The sequence below is a fragment of the Kogia breviceps genome, chromosome 6, assembly GCF_026419965.1.
Source record: "Kogia breviceps isolate mKogBre1 chromosome 6, mKogBre1 haplotype 1, whole genome shotgun sequence".
NCBI lineage: Eukaryota > Metazoa > Chordata > Mammalia > Artiodactyla > Physeteridae > Kogia > Kogia breviceps.
In genome coordinates, this window is record NC_081315.1 from 15,738,892 (window position 1) to 15,748,848 (window position 9,957).

General features: G+C 38.0%; 1 pseudogene; it reads left to right on the plus strand.

Annotated features, from left to right (window-relative positions):
* The first annotated feature begins 4,164 nt into the window (after nucleotides 1-4,164).
* LOC131758035 (peroxiredoxin-6 pseudogene) lies at nucleotides 4,165-5,062 on the plus strand (annotated as a pseudogene).
* The last annotated feature ends 4,895 nt before the right edge of the window (nucleotides 5,063-9,957 follow it).

The following is a 9,957-nucleotide window of genomic DNA, read 5'->3' on the forward strand; positions in this document are numbered from 1 at the left end:
CCAGAAGGAGTGGCTCCTCAAAGGCAAAATATTAGAAAGATAAACATGTACTCACTTCACCATACCACTGATATATAATATATCAATTCTGTAATAATTTTTAAAGTAAAAGTAGAAATTAGAACACTATGTATCTAATAGCTAAATAAATAAGAGAAACAAAATTGGAAATTGTTTTTCAAAATATAGACTACGCAGATAGGCAACTTTTTTCTCTTTTTCATTTTTTTCTTTTTTCCTTTAAGTAAAATTAATTAGCTTAATTTACAAATAATCCTGAATTCTTCTCTTTTCAAGTATAGTGTGAAAAATTAAATTCCGTGTACCGTAACCGCCCACCCCTGCTACCTGCTTCATTTTTTGCTTTGAAATAGTCAGTGTGAAGCCCACTGCTCCATTAATTACTTAACTAAAGCATGAGTTCCTAATGCTTGCTCTCTCAAGGAGACCTCCTCCCCTCACCTTAGTTCATTTATGTTAAAGTCGGGCCTTTTCAAAGTCCCTTTGTGTGACAGCTGTTATTTTATATATCCATACTGCAATAATAATAAAAAGTACTTTGTTATCTGTAATATCTCCCATCCCCAATTGTGTGACTTTCATATGTCAAGCAGATTGAGTTAAGTTTACCCTCACTGGAGAATCTGATTCCCTCTGTGTTTCACTAGCTATTTTGCTTTGTATTCCTTCTTTTCTTTTGAATATGTCATTACCCATCACCTCCTTCCACTCTATTGTTCTTTCAGAGGTAAAGTTCTTCTCAGAGGGCTCCATATCTTTACCATTACATTTTTCTTGATTTTTAATATGAGTATGAACACCACAGAAAAATATCATTCTAATACAGCTACATGTTGGTTTCTTCAGAATACAGATATTTTACACTTCTTTTTTCAATTGGAATATTTGCAGCTTTCTACCATGTTTACAATATATATGTTTTAATACCATCTCACATCCTATTTTCTATTTCTTTTATGATTATGTGACCTCTGAAATGAAGGAAGATATATAACAAACTTGATAAATATTAAATAAAGTATAATTATATATTCATTCTACACATTAAGGTCCTTTCATAAAATTATGTGAACTTTATTGCAAAATGGTAGATCTGAAAGAGGAAACAATTTTTCCTCTGTTTAGAAAATATGAATAAAATAATATAAAAATGGAAATAAAAATTGTAAAATGGGCAAAATTTTGTATCATCATTGTGTTGCCTGCAAAGGAAGACACTGTAGTTGAATGTCTGTAAAGGTTGATTTACTTGATTCACACCTGATTATGTCATGATGTTCTGACTATTGTGAGTGATAATGCAGAAGGGTGGCTTTAGACGTAGGGTCAAGACTGGTGCAGAAGTAACCAATTAAATATCTGTGCCACAGAAAATAAAATAGCAAAAGAGATCCAGGAAGCTATTGGAGGGACATTAATGAAATGAAGGGAAAAGCTCTGAGAGAGGCAAAGAATAGAATACCAAACCATTTGCCTAAAATATTTCTTAGAGCCAAGACTGGATTTAATGCTAAAATGAAGATAAAGTAGCTAATTGTATGTTTTCAATTATTTGCCTGTCATTGTGAGAAGTGTGGTTTAGGGACACACACACAAAGTATCAAACAATGCCATTGCTCAATGTTCATATATGAAGGGATTTTCATTCTAATTTTAATTCCTTATGTAAAATATATTTTTTAAAAATGTCTTGCTAGGAATATTTGATGATCTGTTAAAGAATTTTTAGAACTTGTACTCTTAGGTTTTATTTTCTTAATTACAGTTCTACTCAGGTATTACCACCCATTTTAATAATGGCTTTATAAATATTTTGTGAATTGAATATTTGTGTGGGGTGTATTCAACTTTTAACTGTGTCTATTGTGGTGTTCTTTTGTTTCTCTCTCTTCTAACTATATTCCTAAAATAGGACCAATTTATTTTAGTTTAGCTATTTTAAACCTATCATCTTTCCTAACTTACGACATTTTGTAAAAGCTTTGGTAATATTTTGTTGGACACAATATTAAAATAATGAATTGAATTGCAACATTTAAGCAATCTATTGATTGTAAGGTAAGATACAGTTGATTGTATCTATTGATTGTAACTCCAACTAGAGTAGACAAAAAATGTCACTTGTCAGTCTAAAAAACAAAGAAAAAATCAAACATCCTATGTGTGAGAAGGTCAAGAGCGACACCTAGACCACAGAAATAAATAGAACAGAGTCTCAGATGCCTCCAATCTGTTATTAAAATCCTGTTATCTCTAGAAACATATGATTAATTAGACAGCTTCTGAATTTTATATGGTAAAGCTTAGTTTAACTGATTTTTCTCAGATTTGCTATAAATTACCAATGGACAATGATTGGCTTGACTGTGACTGTGACTGTAACTATGACTCAGGTTCACTTGACTTTGGTCACAGACCCATCCTGGGCCAGTCAGAAGGACTAAAGAACAGTCATAGAAGATCATGGTTGTAACAAGGAAAGGGGCAATTCCAGAAAGAATGAGGCTATTGCAGTTCCTGGAAGAATTGAGGCATTAGATTGAAAAATTGTAATTACTATATAAATTATAAGCTATATAAATTATAAATTTAATATGTAAATACACATAAGTATAATATATATAAATGTATGAATAAAATAAAAGAAATGTATAAAATTATTTTAATCAAAGACTGTTATAATAGTAAATGGCTACATGGTGTGCTTTAAAATGTATGAAGTTTTAGATAATTTAAAATTATCCCATAAAGGTACAATATATCACATTTATTAAACCAGGAAGCTAAATTTAAAGTTTCAACTGAGACACTGAGATAAGATAGATTTTTGATACTTAATGAGTTGTGGGATATACCAAAATTCATTAATCAAAAGAAATATCCAAGAACTAAATTCCCTGCCTTTACCTCTTAGGGATATAGCCCGGATTAAGAGGGAAGTTGGAATGAGATTTGCAAAGGATATGTTGAAGAGAAGTGCTGTTATATCCTACTCAGCCACAAGGGAAGGGTGAATAAAGTAACCAGATAAAATATAGGATGCCCAGTTAAGTGTAGGGACTTACTCTAAGCCTCAGCCATTTACAACGACCCCAAAAGGACCACCCAGAGAGTATGCCCACACTGGAGAGTTAGAAAATGTGCCTGATACAAGTTAAGAAACCCAGAGTGATGTTAGCAGCAGAATGGTGGGCTACTTTTTTTCAGAAGAAGAAAGGACCATAAGAATTGTCCATTAACAACAACAACAAAAGCCAAAAAACCAAACAAACAAACAAAAATCAGCCACATAAAAACAATTGCAAGAACGGAGCCCTCTTGAATCCTGCCCAAGAAACTGTGTAAGAGTGGGTAACTAGAAAGCTAGCGGTGGAGGAATGGGGAGTAGGAGGGTGAGGGGGGTGGGGCAAGACAGATATAGGACAAATTGGGTTGTCCACTCAGGCATTGTCCAGAGAGTCCCAGTAATCATTCTCAGAGGTTTCCAGGAAAGCACCTTGGAGACCAGGATTAACTTTCAACCTATGCCAAGCTCAGAGAGTATAAAGATTATCTTATCAGAGTACCAGTTAACAGGAATTTTCTGTATTCCATTTTCCCAAAAATCTAACCCAAGAAAGACTAAAAGCATGAAGTAGGATTGTGAACATAATAAAAGGAAAAAGCCAGTCATACCCCTTCATAAAAAAAAAAGAAGCAGCCTACTTGCTACTCAGCAATACTGGTGGTGAATGTTGTGGTGATTGGAGCTTGTGGGGAGAAGTGACCAGAAACTTTACTTTTCAATGAATCATGAAGATTTAAGCTATGGTACTGGACATTTCTGATGAAATAATTCAAAGGCTTTTGTGGCATAAAGTGATCATATAACTTTTCTTTTGAGTTCACAACAAGAAAACTTTTCTATGAATAAATGTTGAAAGGACAATGAGAGTTCATAAAGTTGTGTTGACTATATTTCTTTAGTCATGTTTGTTCAACACACTAGTGTGTGTTTACTGTATTTTAGGATTCAATTATAAAAGTCTATGAAGGATTAAAGTATTAAAATAGCATAAGGATTTAAGACTTTGGTAGCACTACATCAAAATAATCATTTTATATAAGAAAATGGAGTCCTCCTTCCATGTCACTGCTGCCGCCATGCCCGGAGGGCTCCTTCTCCGGGACAAGGCTCCCAACTTCGAGGCCAGTACTGCCATTGGCCACATCCGTTTCCACGACTATCTGGGAGACTCATGGGGCATTCTCTTCTCCCACCCTCGGGACTACCCCAGTGTGTACCACACTTGGCAGAGCTTGGCAGAGCAGCAAAGCTGGCACCAGAATTTGCCAAGAGGAAAGTTAAGATGATTGCCCTTTCTTTCAATAGACAGTGTTGAAGACCATCTTGCCTGGAGCAAGGATATCAATGCTTACAATGGTGACGAGTCCACAGAAAAGTTACCTTTTCCCATCATTGATGATAAGAATCAGAACCTTGCTGTCCAGTTGGGCATGCTGGACCCAGCAGAGAAGGACGAAAAGGGCATGCCTGTAACAGCTCGTGTGGTATTTATTTTCGGTCCTGATAAGAAGCTAAAACTGTCCATCCTCTACCCAGCTACCACTGGCAGGAATTTGATGAGATTCTCCGAGTAATTATCTCTCTCCAGCTGACAGCAGAAAAGAGGGTTGCCACCCCAGTTGATTGGAAGAATGGAGACAGCATGATGGTCCTTCCAACCATCACTGAAGAGGAAGCCAAAAAACTTTTCCCTAAAGGAGTCTTCACCAAAGAGCTCCCATCTGGCAAGAAATACCTCCACTACATCCCCCAGCCATAGGCTCTCCACAGAGTTGGTGCTGGAGCTGCTCACTGAGCACCGTGAGCCAGAGGATGCCAGCTGCCCATCATGTTTTCCTGCAGCAGTACCATAAAAACATCCTAGTGTGATCACAGCCAAAGTCTTTAGGTTGCTATACTACTGGCTTATTAAATTAAAATGGCACTAAAAATTCCTTGGGATTCTTTGCTGTGTGCCTTTAGCAGCATTCTCTTCTGTTCATGTATCTTAACATTCTCTGCTGACTCTTTTTGAAATTTGAGGCTCATCTTGTTGGATCTCTGCAGGGTTTATGACCAACAAGGTGGTATCAGTTTATGGTTGAAAAAGCCTGCTTTGCTCCATCATAGAATGAGTATCAGGCTTTTTCAGCTGTTCTAATCAAATCCTCTCTTCTGTTACCCACTTTGGGAAGGAATAGAACTTGGGGTTCAACTTCCTCTGTACATATCTACGTATGTAACCTAAGAACTTAGAGTAACCCAGATGTTCTTCAATATTCCATGTTTTGGGGCTTCCCTGGTGGCACAGTGGTTGAGAATCCGCCTGCCGATGCAGGGGACACGGGTTCGTGCCCCGGCCCGGGAAGATCCCACATGCTGCAGAGCGGCTGGGCCGGTGAGCCATGGCCACTGAGCCTGTGCGTCCGGAGCCTGCGCTCCGCAATGGGAGAGGCCACAACAGTGAGAGGCCCGCGTACCACAAAAAAAAAAAAAAAAAAAAAAAAAAAAAAAAAAAAAAAATCCATGTTTTGATCACAACTGGGGGAAAAAACCTTTTGAATTCTGTAATTTTCCAGTAGGTAACTGAAGGATGAGCAGGGGGAAGGAATCTTTAAGTATTTTGCTATCAAGAAAATTTTTCAATAAATTTCTATTGAAAGTGGGAAGCTACAGAAAAGGTTCCACTTGCCTGCTAGGGAGGTGTACCAGAGGCATGAGCAACACAACAGTGCCAGGTGCCTTTCAGAGTATTTCTGGATGTCAGTTGGCTCTATGATGAAGTGCACATGAAAGGGCACACCTTGGGAAGAGGGGAGAGGGTGACTGAAAATGTTTTATTATAGATTTATTCTTGCAGTGGGGGAGGGGGACAATTTTCTGAATTTACTTTTTCGTGATCAGCAAGTAAATCCTTTGTTAAAACATGATCAGAAAATTCTGTTGTCACATTTTCAAGTACTAGTTCAGACTCATGTCCTGAGGGCAAATGTTTCCTTGCCACATTTGACACTGATGCTTTTCTCCAAAGACAGATACATAAAATTTCATATAATGAAAATGGAGGAGCGGCTGATGAAGATGTGATTCCAGGGACTTCCCTGGTGGTCCAGTGGTTAAGACTTGTGCTTCCACTGCAGGGGGCACGGGTTTGATCCCAGGTCGGGGAACTAAGATCTCATGTGCTGCCCAGTGTGGCCAAAAATAAAATAAAATGTGTTTCCTTTGTTTTGAAAAAAAAGAAAGAAAATGACTATTTTCTTTAATTTTTCATGTTTTAACACAAATTTAATCTCATTTTTAGGTTGGATAAATTTTGATAAAGAATAGTAACTAACACTGCTTTGTTGGGGATTGGCTATAGAACTTTTTTTTCCTATTAGGTGTCTAGAAAATATGTTTTCAGTTATACTAGGAACTGATGATACCATAATCAGAGGAACACAATGTATAAAGTAAATTGTACACTATTCACATTGGTAGTTCTGCTACTGTTTCTTAAGGATTGAGATTTCCAATGGCAAACTCTTTGGAAGACACTTTGGATGTCTCCCACTAATATGTGTATTTCTATTCATCATCTCCTCTGCTTCTCTGTGCTTATATGGCCATTTTCAGGAAAGTCAGCTCATCTCAGACTTGATATATAGCTCAAAAATACACTGTTAAGAAAAATACGTTGTTTTAGGGTGGCAGAAGGGACACTTCATTGCACAGGACTCTTTTAATGGTTCTTTTGAAAATGCAGGCTCAGAAAGGACCAATTCAGTGGAATTTAAATGCATGGTAATGATTGTTCATTAAACGTATTGTTTTAGGAGATTGGTTCAAGATGGCAGAGTAGAAGGATATGCACTCACTCCCTCTTGCGAGAGCACTGGAATCACAACTAACTGCTGAACAGTCATTGACAGGAAGATGCTGGAACTCACCAAAAAAGATACCCTACATCCAAAGACAAAGGAGAAGCCACAATGAGATGGAAGAGAGGCACAATCACAATAAAATCAAATCCCATAACTGCTGGGTGGTGACTCACAAACTGGAGAACAGTTATACCACTGAAGTTCACCCACTGGAGTGAAGGTTCTGAGCCCCACGTCTGGCTACCCAACCTGGGGGTCTGGCAACGGGAGGAGTAATTCCCACAGAAACAGACTTTGAATTCTAGTGGGATTTGATTGCAGGACTTTGACAGGACTGGGGGTACAGAGACTCCACTCTTGGAGGGAACACAAAAAGTCGTGTGCACCTCAGGACTCAGTGAAGGAGCAGTGACCCTATAGGAATCTGAACCAGACCTACCTGCTAGTGTGGGAGGATCTCCTGCAGAGGTGGGAGGAGGGTGGCTGTGGCTCACAGTGGGGACAAGGACACTGGCAGCAGAAGTTCTGGGAAGTACTCCTTGGCATGAGCCTTCCACTAGCCCCACCAAAGAGCCTGTAGCCTAGAGTGCTGGGTTGCCTGAGGCCAAACAACCAACAGGGAGGAAACCCAACCCACCCATCAGCAGGCAGTCAGATTAAAGTTTTACTGAGCTCTGCCCTCCAAAGCAACACCCGGCTCTACACACCACCAGTCCCTCCCATCAGGAAATATGTACAAGCCTCTTGGATAGCCCCATCCACCAGAGGGCAGACAGTAGAAACAAGAAGAACTACAGTCCTGCAGCCTGTGGAACGAAAACCACATTCACAGAAAGATACACAAAATGAAAAGGCAGAGGACTATGTACCAGGTGAAGGAACAAGATAAAACACCAGAAAAACAACTAAATGAAGTGGAGATAGGCAACTTTCCACAAAAATAATTCAGAGTAATGATAGTGAAGATGATCCAGGACCTCAGAAAAAGAATGGAAGCAAAGATCAACAAGATGCAAGAAATATTTAATAAAGACCTAGAAGAATTACAGACAAACACCTAGAAGAATTAAAGAACAAACAAACAAAGATGAATAATACAAAACTAAAGTGAAAAATACACTAGAAGGAGTCGGTAGCAGAATAACTGAGGCAGAAGAATGGATTAGTGACCTGGAAGAGAGAATGGTGGAATTCACTGCTGTGGAACAGAATAAAGAAAAAGGAATGAAAAGAAATGAAGACAGCCTAAGAGACCTCTGTAACAGCATTAAACACACAAACAATTGCATTATAGGGGTCACAGAAGGAGAAGAGAGAGAGAAAGGACCCAAGAAAATATTTGAAGGGATTATAGTCAAAAACTTCCCTAACACGGGAAAGGAAATAGCCACCCAAGTCCTGGAAGTGCAGAGTCCCAGGCAGGGTAAACCCAAGGAGAAACATGCCAAGATACATAGTAATCAAATTGAAAAAAATTAAAGGCAACGAAAAAGTATTAAGGGCAACAAGGGAAAAATGACAAATAACATACAAGGGAACTCCCATAAGGTTAACAGCTCATTTCTCAGCAGAAACTCTACAGGCCAGAAGGGAGTGGCATGATATATTTAAAGTGGTGAAAGGGAAGAACCTACAACCAAGATTACTCTACTCAGCAAGGATCTCATTCAGATTTGACAGAGAAATCAAAAGCTTTACAGACAAGTGAAAGCTAAGAGAATTCACCAAACCAGCTCTACAACAAATGCTAAAGGAACTTGTCTAATTGGGGAAAAAAGGGAAGAAAAGACCTACAAAAACAAACCCAAAACAATTAAGAAAATGGAAATAGGAACATACATATCAATAATTACCTTAAATGTGAATGGATTAAATGCTCCAACCAAAAGACACAGGCTTGCTGATTGGATGCAAAAACAAGAACCATATATATGCTGTCTACAAGAGACCCACTTCAGACCTAGGGACACATACAGACTGAAAGTGAGGGGATGGAAAAAGATATTCCATGCAAATGGAAATTAAAAGAAAGCTGGAGTAGCAATACTCAGATCAGATAAAATAGACTTTAAAATAAAGACTGTTACAAAAGACAAGGAAGGACACTACATAATGATCAAGGGGTCAATCCAAGAAGAAGATGTAACAATTATAAATTTATATGCACCCAACATAGCACACCTCAATACATAAGGCAAGTGCAAACGGCTATAAAAGAGGAAATTGATGGTAACAGAATAATAATGGGGGACTAACACCTCACTTACACCAATGGACAGATAATCCAGACAGAAAATTAATAAGGAAACACAAGCTTTCAGTGACACAATAGACCAGATAGATTTAAATGGTATTCATAGGACATTCCATCTGAAAACAGCAGATTACACTTTCTTCTCAGGTGCACACAGAACATTCTCCAGGATAGATCACATCTTGGGTCACAAATCAAGCCTCAGTAAATTTAAGAAAATTGAAATCATATCTATCATATTTTCCGACCACAATGCTATGAGATTAGAAATCAATTACAGGGAAAAAAGACGTAAAAAACACAAAACTCCTGGAGGCTAAACAATATGTTACTAAATAACCAAGATCACTGGAGATATCAAAGAGGAAATCAAAAAATACCTAGAGACAAATGACAACAAAAACAGGACGATCCAAAACCTATGGGATGCAACAAAAGCAGTTCTAAGAGGGAAGTTTATAGTAATACAAGCCTACCTCAAAAAACAAGAAAAATCTCCAACAATCTAACCTTACACCTACAGGAACTAGAGAAGGAGGAAAAAGCAAAGCCCAAAGTTAGTAGAAGGAAAAGTATCATAAAGATCAGAGCAGAAATAAATGAAAGAGAAACAAGGAAAACAGTAGCAAAGATCAATAAAACCAAAAGCTGGTTCTTTGGAAAGATGAACAAAACTGAAAAACTCTTAGCCAGACTCATCAAGAAAAAGAGGGAGAGGACTCAATAAAATTAGAAATGAAAAAGGAGAAGTTACGACGGACACCCCAGAA